The sequence below is a fragment of the Pinus tabuliformis genome, chromosome 7 (assembly GCF_031772625.1).
Source record: "Pinus tabuliformis cultivar Carrire ecotype Pingquan chromosome 7, CPIR1, whole genome shotgun sequence".
Lineage (NCBI taxonomy): Eukaryota > Viridiplantae > Streptophyta > Pinopsida > Pinales > Pinaceae > Pinus > Pinus tabuliformis.
Genome location: NC_142293.1, coordinates 1310682752 through 1310694789, shown reverse-complemented (window position 1 = coordinate 1310694789; position 12038 = coordinate 1310682752). Strand labels below are relative to the sequence as shown.

Below are 12038 nucleotides of genomic sequence, written 5' to 3'. Positions count from 1 at the left end.
AGAAAACACTGATTTTTCGACAATCAACCTTAAACAATTTAATATAATAATATTTTATATTGAGTGAAATAAAATATGCCTATGTTATTACTTCTACCATCTGCTCCATTCGATAAAATATTTTTGTTTTTTAACAATCCTTTTATGCAATTAGTTATCTGACAGATAACTAGCAATTTAGGAGCTCTCACTCCTCAATAAAATATAGCTATTATTAATCTTATAATTCAATTGTGAGAATCACTTTCACATGTATATGACATGGCTTCCAGTATGGAGGTGGATTGGTCCATAGGCCTTAGTGTTTGAACCTATGCTCTGATACCATTTGTAACGTACCTCCTGAGCCTACCCTAAAATTTAGATACTAGGCTCCCATTCTGGCATTTGCTTTTCCTTGTTTACAGTTAAGATTCAACCATCGACACAAGTATAGTTAATTCCTCATTATAGGCGTAACCTACCTCTTTCGAAACCACATTTTTACAAGCACATGCCTCCTAGATGCAGTGTTTAAAATCAATATGTGGTGTTTCTTTACTAAGGTTAACTTGAATTAAGTTAAGATGAAATAGTTGCCACATAAATTCATACATAATTACCTCCTACAAGTTAATACCATCATTTCTTCCCATGCATATATTACAAGGGAAGAAGTAATCATGAAAGGATTTAATACCAACATTACTAAAGACAACGTTATCCATTCACCGTGAGAAGCTTGGCCATGTCATGGTCATAGTCAAATTGCCATAGTAATAGTATCATTGAAATATAACCTATACAATATGCATTAATAGCCAAAATGGAATATGCATGAATAATATAACACGAACCTTAATGGAAGCAGTTCATCTAAGGATGCATAATGAATATATCAAATACTCTGAGTCACACTAGAACCATTCATCATACACAATCAATAATCTTACTACCACAATTTCAGGTAAGGTTAACATTTGTGTCTTAAGGATTATGCACAATTAATCAAAGGGGCAACATTGGATGCATAACATAAATAATCTACACCATAATTTATCTAGTTGAGCCTTAATCACAGTTAACAAGTTTACTTAGCAGCTCAGGCCTAGTTACTCATTATCTTAAGAAAAGATAGGTTAGCACCAAGACTGCATAAGATACACATATTTTGATCATATTAGAATTATATTTATGTGCCATCATTATCACATGAATCCATATAACATTATCTCATAAATGCCATGAACACAATAAATCTACTCATGTATAATAGTCACACGTAATTCCTTCAATCATTCTCGTAACTAGGAAACTCATGCAATTTCTTTCATAAGCTAAATGAATGTGAAACAGAGAGGGAAGAAAACATCATATAGGACTTCCCACACAAGTGTCTCTGACTAGATTGAAAAGAGGAACAACGCTTGGAGAGCGGAGCACCACCACCCAACCAAGAATCACCTTTGATTCTCCCCGAGTCTAAGTTCTTGCCATGGATCAACTGCCTCCAATTAATCTATGCAATGGGTATTCCATACCCTCTCTCATTATATAGTTTCCTTTAGCGGTGTCCCTCTTTTAGGTGAATCTTTCATCCAATTGCCCAGGTCGTTTTCAGAAAATCTCCCCTTTATCTCCCGCCAGGCTTTTCTTCATAAAAGCTTGCCTTTTTTTCCCTAAAGCTTTTATGTTTTTATTGATGGATATTTATCTCCAATCCATCCAACTTATCTAGAATCACATCTAGAAGCTTTATCATGAAACATTTAGCCTATCCCATTCTTCAATGGGATTTGGCAAGCATCTCATCTCGCGGTGTCTCTCTCTTCCAAGTGATCAACTTATTAATTATCTATTAATGCATTTTCTTTTCATATTACACATCATACCTAGATTTCCTAAGCTTAGGTTTACAATAGTTTGACACACAAGGGAGGGGTGTTACATACTTATAGAATTTTGGTGTTTGGAATCCATTTACAAGTAGTCCCACACTTCTATACTTTAATAGAAAGTTATGATTTTTTAGGAAAAAATATTTATTATATTTTATGTTACTAAAAAATATACAATTAATTAATTTTATATTTAGTATTAAAATATGTTATTTATAACTAATATTTAAATGTTATTTTTGTTATTGATATATTCTATTAATTTCAATTTTATATTAAATATGAAAAAAAATTTAAAAAAATAATATAATTTTTTTATACGTGGTTCATTACAAGGATTCATTTCATAGTTATAATTAGTACAACGAGGTTAAAAATATTAATATGATTGATATATCATAAAACTTTATATATATATATATATATATATATATATATATAATAAATATTAATTATTATTTAATATTAAATTTAATTTAATTTATTGTAATTTAATTTTAAAATATGTAATATAAAATAATTGTTAAATAATAATATTTGTTTGATAATAATAGTAATATGAATAAATAATAATAATCTTAAAAACATTTTTCAATAATAACCATAAAATTTTTGAAATGTTGTTTTTTGTTATTAACATATTTTATTAATTTCAATTCTATCTTAAATAGGAAAAACTTATCAAAACTTTTTGAAATATAAACTTTTGATACTTGGTTCATTACCAAGACCCATTTCAATGTTATAAAAATTGTTATTTTATTGATCTAGTCAAGGGATTCCGGGCTTGGTTTTTCGCAATGTGACACGGTTCTTCGGCCAGTAATAATCCAATAAACTATTTCAGAGTATTATATTTTTTTACTTTTGAGAGTGCCTTTTATAAAACTACGTCTGGCTTATGTTTAGAACACAAAGCATAGGGTGGAATTTAGCATTTTGTCCTATGGTGGGACATATTAGTAGAACTTCACTTTTGAAAAGGGGGTAGTGGATTAGATCAAAGGATAGGACGCTTTTGAAAAGGAAGGTTTTTTGAAAATGGACTTTGGCATATGAATAGAGGATAGTCGTCACAGTTCGGTTGGGTTTGGAATATGATGCTTGGAGTTTGATCGTTTGGTTATTTGATGATTAGAGTTTCATTATTTTATGCCTAGTAGGTTTAATATTATTCATATATGGGATGTTTCGGATTAAACAGATAAATTTTATTGAAACTTTGGAATGAAAGGGAGAACTTTTATTGGAACCTTGGAATGAAAGAGAGAAAACTTTCGTTCAGGTTTTGGAATGAAAGAGATAAATTGTTGCTATTTATTAAATTATTATAAATTTATTTTAATTATGGATTTACTATGTATTTAGGAAAAATCAAATTTATGCATAATATTTTTAATAATAAAATTTGGAAAATTGTTTGTAATTCAAGAGATTTAATTTTTATATACATTTGATAATTTAACCATTTGTGGTTAAGATGAAATTTATGTGTAATTTTTTATTGTCTGAATTGTATTTTTTGTGTTTAAAAAAAAGACAATATCTTGAAACTATCTTGCAAACTTGGATTGTACAGACTTTATAACTTAAAATTTTGTAATTCTAACTTGGATTAGATTTTAGAAAAAAATGACTAAAAGTATATACTTTAGAAAAGAATAAACCTAAAATCTTTGATTCAATATGACAAAAATATTTTATTTATAATCTAGTTTGTTCATATTAATATGTTTTTATGTTATTGATATATTTTAAACACATGTATATATTTTTAAATCTCACAAATTGAAATATTTTATTTATAGTTCTTATTGAATATTTTCGTTATTATTAAAAAATTAATGTTACATGGATTTTCTATTAAAAATTGAATGAAATTCACTTCTCTCTTATTAGAAAGTAAATCAATAACGGCATAAGTGTCCTTAGACACGTAATTTTATTAATTAGAAAATAAATAATAATAATAATAATAATAATAACAATAAAAATAAAAAAATTTACATATTTTATTTTTCAAGAGTTTACACCTAAACAACAAAACACTCTTGCAATGAACTATTTATAAGTTTAATGTCCTAACTACCTCTAATTATGGATCATTTATTAAATAACAAGTGTCTATTTACAATAAATGTTATTCAAAACAACTAGCTAACTAATCTCCTAAAATAGAGCCTAAGATATGACACATTTGGAGAGTCATATCTTGTTACAACAATATACTAATCCTACATGTATCCATTAAATATTTAAACATTCTAGAATAATAATTATTAATTTAATATCTTAAATTAATAATTATTTTATTCCAACCTTATAACCTATGATAATATTTTATTTTTGGATCATCTAACATTCCCCCCATGATCCAAAGATACATTACAATAGATACCAAGTTCATCCCTGAACTTAGTAAATTTTATTCTACCAAGTGGTTTCGTGAAAATGTCAGAGATCTGATCTTCGAAAGGACAATAAGCTAGCTTGAGGACATCTTTGGTAATGAGAGATCTGATATGATGATACTTGGTGTCCACATGCTTTGTCTTTGAATGAAAAACTGGGTTGTTGGTAAGTTTGATGGCTGACTGGCTATCAATGAATAATGATGTAGCTTCTTCTTGAGAAATTCCCAAGTCGTGCAAAATTCTGTGCAACCAAACAATTTCACATGCTACTTCCCATGCTGAAATGTACTCTACTTCTACAGAAGAAGTGGCCACTGTAGCTTGTTTCTTACAACTCCAAGATATTGTTGCTAACCCCATGTTCATTAAATAACCTGATGTTGATGCTTGATCATCAATACTTCCAGCAAAGTCCTCATTTGAATATCCACCAAGTACAAAGTCTTTAGTCGTTGTGTAAAGAAGACCAAAATCTTTTGTTCCTTGGATATATCGAAGAACTCTTTTGGTTGCATGCCAGTGGTTGTCTCATAGTTCTTACATAAAACGTGAAAGAATTCTACCTGCATAAGATAGATCAGGGTGAGTATTTGTCAAATAAATCGAGCTACCAATCAACTGTCTGTAAGTCATACTATCCACCTTCGCCCCCTTCAAATTTTGAAATTTTCAAGTTTTGCTCCATGGGGGTAAGAACGGGCTTGCAATCCTGCATGCCAAATCGCTGAAGAACCAATGTTTCATACTTACTTTGAGAAATGAAAATATGATGTGGACGTTGGAAGACTTCAACTCCAAGATAGTAGTGAAGTAATCCCAAATCTGTCACCTTAAAACTTGCATGTAAGTCCTTTTTCACATGTGCGATATGATCATCATGGTTGCCAGTAATGATCAAATCATCTACATACATAACAATAATTACCAAATATTTTCCCTATTGTCACACATACAAAGTATCATTAGATTCACTTTGTTGAAAACCAACTTTCTTAAGGTATTCATCCATCTTTGCATACCAAGCTCGAGGAGCTTGTTTTAATCCATATAAAGCCTTGATCAATTTGTAGAGTTTATGATCTTATCCTTCAATTTCAAAACCTGGTGGTTGTGTAATATACACTTCCTCCTATAAATCCCCATTGCGAAAAGCACTTTTCACATCCATTTGATGAACTTTCCATCCTTTTTGAGTGGCCAATGCAAAAGTTAATCGGATGGTGTTCCATTTAGCCATAGAAGCAAAACTTTCCTCATAATCAACGCCTTCCTGCTACGCAAAACCTTTTGCGACAAGTCGTTCTTTATACTTTTCAAGTTCTCCCTTTTGATTATACTTAATTCTATAAACCCATTTGCATCATATGGGTTTAACATTTTATGGACAATCAACAAGTTTCCAAGTGTTGTTACCAATTACTGCTTAATATTCTTCAACCATAGTCAGTTGCCATTCTTTATGTTTTACTGCTTCATTGTATGTGGAAGGTTCAATAAAATCATTTGCTAACAAGGAAAAATTGCCTTCAGTTCTATGTGCCCTTCTTGTGCTTGTTTCATTCTGCTCATCAGGATTTACATCTTTCAAAAGTTGAACTACCCATTTTGGTAGTTGGTGCCACTTGTTTGCGATGCTGAAAAGTCTCCATCATTGTAAAGAGGATTAGTATAAACGGATGTTCTTCATTCAGGTGAAGAGGTTGGAGAATCACTGTCAGAAGAATTGTTGCTACTTGGAGATGCGGATGAACTGCTAGAAGACCCAGATGATGTTGTTGAAGTAGATGGATTGGATGACTCATCTTCAGAGGAAGGAAAATCAAGCTCATACCAATTTGGTGAAGTTGGTTGACTTTGCATTTTTCCTTTTCTTTTACTGCCCTTAGTTTCTAACTTTTGAATAAGACTTTCAATTTTTTTTAGTGCTCTTACTTTCTATTTCATCAAAGATTACATCCCTGCTCAGAATAAATTTTCCATTGGTCAAAAGACGGCACCCTTTCTTCTCATCAGAATAGCCAATCATTGTGCATTTTAAATTTCTTGAGTCAAGCTTAGTTCATTTTTCTTTCATAACTAAGGCATATCATACTAAACCAAAAACTCGAAGATGTTCAACTCAAGGTTTGAAACCAAACCTAGCTTCATAAGGTGTGATTTCATCTAAAGAGGCAGTTGGAGATCTATTTGTTCAGTAGGAAGTTGCATGTATTGATTCTGCCCAATATGCTAGACTTAACCTCTTGAAAGTTAACATGGATCTCGCCCTTCATAACAAGGTGCGATTCATTCTTTCGACTACTCCATTTTGCTGTGGAGTGTAACCATTAGTAAGATGTCGTCTTATGCCATTTTCAGTGCAATAAGTTTTGAATTCATTTGAAGTGAATTCTCCCCCATTATCTATCCTGAGAGTACCTATCTTTTCTTTGACCTCATTTTCAACAAGTTGGTAAAAAATTTTAAACTTCTCAAATGCTGCTGACTTGTTCTTCAGAAAGTAAACCAAAGTCATTTTGCTAAAATCATCAATGAATAGTAAGAAATATTTTCAACCACCAAAGGAAGTTTGTAGTGGTCCACAAACATCACTATGAACTAGTTGTAGCCACCTGTTTGCATGCCATGAACTTGTTGGAAAACTTTCTCGACTTTGTTTTCCATAAATGCAAGCTTCACATTTTGCATTTTCCTTTTTGAAATTTGGCAGTCCCTTAACCGTCCCTTGTTTCTACAATTGAGAAAGACTCTCAAAATTTAAATGTCCATATCTTACATGGCATAGTCTTACAGGTGAAATACCTGTAGTCACTGCCCCTGCAAAATCAGAATGCCTTGGAATAACTCTCCCTTTCATCTGTAATAGTTTTCCATCTTGATAACCTATCATGACAGTTTTGAAGCTCTGTTTGACTGAATTAATCTTGACTAAACCATCTTCCACAATCACCTGAAGTCTTGCTTGTCAAATCGTGACTAAAGAGAGAAAATTTTTCTTAGAAGTTGGTACATACCATACATTGGAAATCATTTTTTCTCCAATGCCAGGGTGAAAAACTTTAACTGCTCCTTTTCCATAAGGAGTATGTTTTGTATCATCTGCAAGAAAAATGGAATTAAGTTGGCAATCTTGAAGATTCCAAAAAAAATCACGTTGATGGGTCATGTGCTGAGTTGCCCCTGAATCCAAGATCCATGCATCTTCATAATCACTTCTAAGATGGATGAAAGTTGTAATGCCAGCAAGGAAGTAAAAACATATTCTGATTTATCATCGTCTTGATCATTTGAAAATTGAGTTGAGTGCTGATCAAACTTGGGAATTTTATTAAGAGAAGTTCAACAATCTTCAACATAATGGCCAACTTTCTTACATCTTCAACACGCAATTTGACTTAAGTCTCTCCTCTTCCTAAAGATTGTCCTCTACCTCTGCTTTGACATCTATTTTGAGATTGTCCTCTACCTTGAAAATTATCCCTTCCTAAACCGTGGCCTCTATTAAAGTTGTTTCCTCTGCTTTGGCTTCGACCTCGACTTTGTACATTATGTGTTGTTTGATTCTGATTGAAATTCCCTCTATCTCTGCCTTAAGAACTCTCAGCTGATGATTTACTAGTGCTCCCCTTTGTGGAAAAAACATCTTCACCAACATTCTTCTTCTTCCCAAAGGTTTTATCATGTTGGGTCAACGTTTCGCAGAGCTCATCAAACTTTAGTTTCTCTAATTTCCCAGTTAATTGTAGAGTCTCCAAAAAATGCGTGTAGGAAGAAGGAAGCCAGCAATTAAAATTGTGACCATAAAGCTATCATCTATTGCTGGAAAACTAGCATTAACGATTTCCTGCCTAATATTCTTAAGTCTTAAGATATATTCAAGAACATCACCTGCTTCAGTCAATTTTTGCTGCAATAATTTTATTTGTAGATCAACTTTCTTTGATTCAGGTTGAGTATCAAAGAGGTCTTTAAAAATTCTCAAAGCAAACCATGCATCTGTAGCATTTTCTATATGGACATACATTTCATCATTGACAGAAGATTTAATGAAAGCTAATGCTTTGGCATTCTTAACTTCCCATTTTGCTAGTGCAACTGCATCTGTGGGTGTATTTGGCTTAATATCACCATCACATATACCCTGCCATAATTCATTATAAATGAAAGTGCTTTTGATGAGGTGTTTCCATGTTTTATAGGATTTTGTACCTTCAAATTTGTTGGAATCAGAAAACAAATTGATCAAATTTAACATTGTAGCATTGAAGCTTCGCACCAAGAATCAAACTTAGAAGAAAAAAATATCAAGATGGGCAACACAACACATAACACACTACGCAAAAAAAAACATTCTATCGGGGCTTCGCCTTGACCCTCGTATAGTCGTTGAAGCGGGAGAAAAATGACTGAGCTTCGCACTTGGCTCTAGTCAATTTCTCAAATATTTACAAGGTAACTTTCAAAATTTGACTGTTACAATGATGCTCTTGCAAAACTTGGTAAAAAAATTGTTACCCCCCTCAAAGTAAAAAATTACTTTGAGTTACAATATTACTCGTATCTCTCTAATAAATAAAAAAATTACAGATAGAATCACCTTATTACTCCAAAAAAAACTTTATCTCTCCTTCAAAAAAAAAAAAAATTCTTATCTCGCCATTAACAAAAAAAACTAGTCACTGTAACCCCATGGGTGAAACAATAGAACACTGCGTTCCAAAGGTGATTTCAGATTTCTTTTAGGACTGATTTAGAGAGCCATTTCAATTGCAACCATTCCACATCTTTTGATTAATATAAGAAAAATGAACTAAATCAACCCCTTAAGTGCTGACAAAACCCTTTATGGCTGAGCTGGTGAATTTTTCTCTGCGTTGACAGTGATAAGAAATATGGTTGCGCAGATGGAATTTTTCTCTGCATTGACAGTGATAAAAAATCTGGCTACGCTGATGGAATTTTTCACTGTGTTGACAATGATAAGAAATCTGGCTGCGCTGATGGAATTTTTCACTACGTTGACAGTGATAAGAAATCTGGCTACACTGATGGAATTTTTCACTACATTGACAGTAATAAGAAATCTACCTGCGTTGATGGAATTTTTCACTACGTTGACAATAATAAGAAATCTAGCTACGTTGAATTCTCCCAATACAAAGTGCCAATAGTATTATTTCATTAAATGCAGTATCACCATTTGCAAGAAACATTTAAAGAAATTGAAAATAAAGTACAATTTGTAGGGCAGATAGCTAATACTGAGAAGAATCTGACAGAGGAGAAGAGAAATTTGTAGAGAAAGGTGATTGCGCAGAACATTCGTTCCAATGCCAATTAGCACACCTTGCCAATTCGAGTGCCGGGATGGATGTCAAACGCAAATGGCAGAAAGAAAGTTTGCATTCATATTTATCCGTTGTAGCCCAAATTAAAGACCTCTGACCCCATCAGCTCTGGCTCGTTAAGTTGTGGATTGTTCTCAAAACTCTTCTTGGTGAATTTCGAAAACGACCCAGAAGTGGGAATGGTACCACACAAATCGTTTTTTGACAGATCTATTATCTTAAGGCTACTCAAATTCATAAGCTCTCATGGAATTCAGTTGGTGAGTTTATTTCCATTCAAACGCAGAAATTATAGGGAGTTGAGTTTTCAAAGTGAAGGAGGGATGTCTCCATAACAATTGTACAATAGCAGTAAAAGAAATCCAATAGCAGAGGCTGCTCATGGCACCGTGACTTGGCATTACTGCATACTCAAAAAGAGAGGTGAAACTAGCACGAACAGCATTGCTTCTATTTCTGCATCGACACGTGGGCTTGCACACAGGGAAAAACTAGATGGAAATGCGAGGCTACTTGAATTTTCACAGAAGCTGGAAGTTGCTTGTGTAGGAAATATTGAGGCCCAAAAAATGACAAAAGACTTGGCAGAGGTTTGGCAGAAGTTGAAGCCGAGAAAATAATAGAAATTCAAGACACGACGATTTTGATAATAATTAAAAAAATTGATTTTCAGATTTCAAAATCTAAAATCAATAAAATAATAAAATTTCTTCTCTTTTGAACAAAAACTTGACAAATTTCATGCCAATCAATCGTTGAACAATTCAATGGAGTTTTCCAAAAACTTGTAGAGATGGAATCTCCTCCTCACATCAACTGTAGTATTACTGGAGCTCTGATACCACAATAATGGCAGGAGTGTCCTCAGACACGTAATTTTATTAATAAAAAAAAACAATTACATATTTGATTTTGCAAGAGTTTACACCTGAACAAAAAAAACACTCTTGCATTGAGCTATTTATAAGCTCAATGTCTGAACTACCTCTAATTATGGATCACTTATTAAATAACAAGTGTCCATTTACAATAAATTCTCTTCAAAACAACTAGCTAACTAATGTCCTAAAATAGAGCCTAAGATACGACACATTTGGAGAGTCATATCTTGTTACAACAATATACTAATTCTAAATGTCTCCATTAAATATTTTAACATTCTAGAATAATAGTTATTAATTTAATATCTTAAATTAATAATTATGTTATTCCAACTTTATAACCTATGATAATATTTTATTTTTGGATCATCTAACAATCGATTATTTTATTATAATTATTTTTTACTTTGGGCATTGAAAATTTTATTTAAACATTTTATTTAAGTTATATAATACAATATTTAAATTTCTTTATCTCTTTAAACTTGTTAAAAAAATTATATTATTTTATATAGATATCAAGATAATTTATTTATGGCTCCTAGAGTAAAGATGAAATAATTTCACGATATGTCATTTGTATAGAATTGTAATATTAACAACTGATAATCACAATGAAAATATAATTATGAATATTTTATAAAGATTTTTTTTTTTTGTAAACTGAGGCGAAATTCTATTACTTAAAAAGAGATATTACATACATAGGCATGTCTCCACCCGCCCAGAAGGGAAACCGGGTGACCATCGAAAGTTTTTAACAACCATCCAAAAAAAGTATATGACCAGTCGATCTAACCATGCTAAAAACCCCTCTATTCTTACTACAAACAAACTGTTCTTAACTCGAAGCAGTACCATCTAATATTTCAAAAAGACAAAAAGAAGTGTAGAAAAACCTCCTATCAGCATCTGCATATTCTACTGTTTCATTGCATCTGGCTTGGCCTCGCTTTCTACCTTGACCTCCATTCCACTTGCTTTAAACATCTGCATCAGCTTGTCCATCTTTCTATCCTGCATGAGAAGAGTTACTTGGATATTCTTCAGCTCCCTTTTGAGTGTGGGCATTCCTTGAGCCAGCTCCACCATTTCCATGGCCACTTGTTCCATGGTCTTGGCTAATAATCTCTCCATGCCCCAATAGACATGTAATGACTGTTTGTATAAGGACATTCTCCCACTTGTGTGCCCCGGGTCAGGGAGAAAACGCTCTCAATCTTCCATTTCAGGTTCATAGAGTTCCTGCATAGCATCTTCCTCTAAGTGGTCTATAATTCTTCGGATGTTCGGGTTGGTTTCATGAATATAAGCTTCCTCTGCCTCCTGCAATTTTTTCCTCATATCTTTTTTCCCTCTCTTCCTGCCTCTGACCCCACTGGCTGATCCTTCCTCATATGTAGATCTTTGAGCTCAGCTCCCTCGACCTCCACATGCTGCAGGCCTCCCTCGACCCCTCGGGTTACCACGTCCCCTCAGTCCTCGACTCCTTCCACGCCTACCACCCTCTTCCTCTTC

General features: G+C 32.8%; 1 pseudogene; it reads right to left on the bottom strand.

Moving 5' to 3' along the window:
- LOC149252353 (putative UPF0481 protein At3g02645) overlaps positions 1-11657 on the bottom strand; it is a 57703-nt pseudogene extending 46046 nt beyond the window's left edge.
- Positions 11658-12038: the final 381 nt, after the last annotated feature.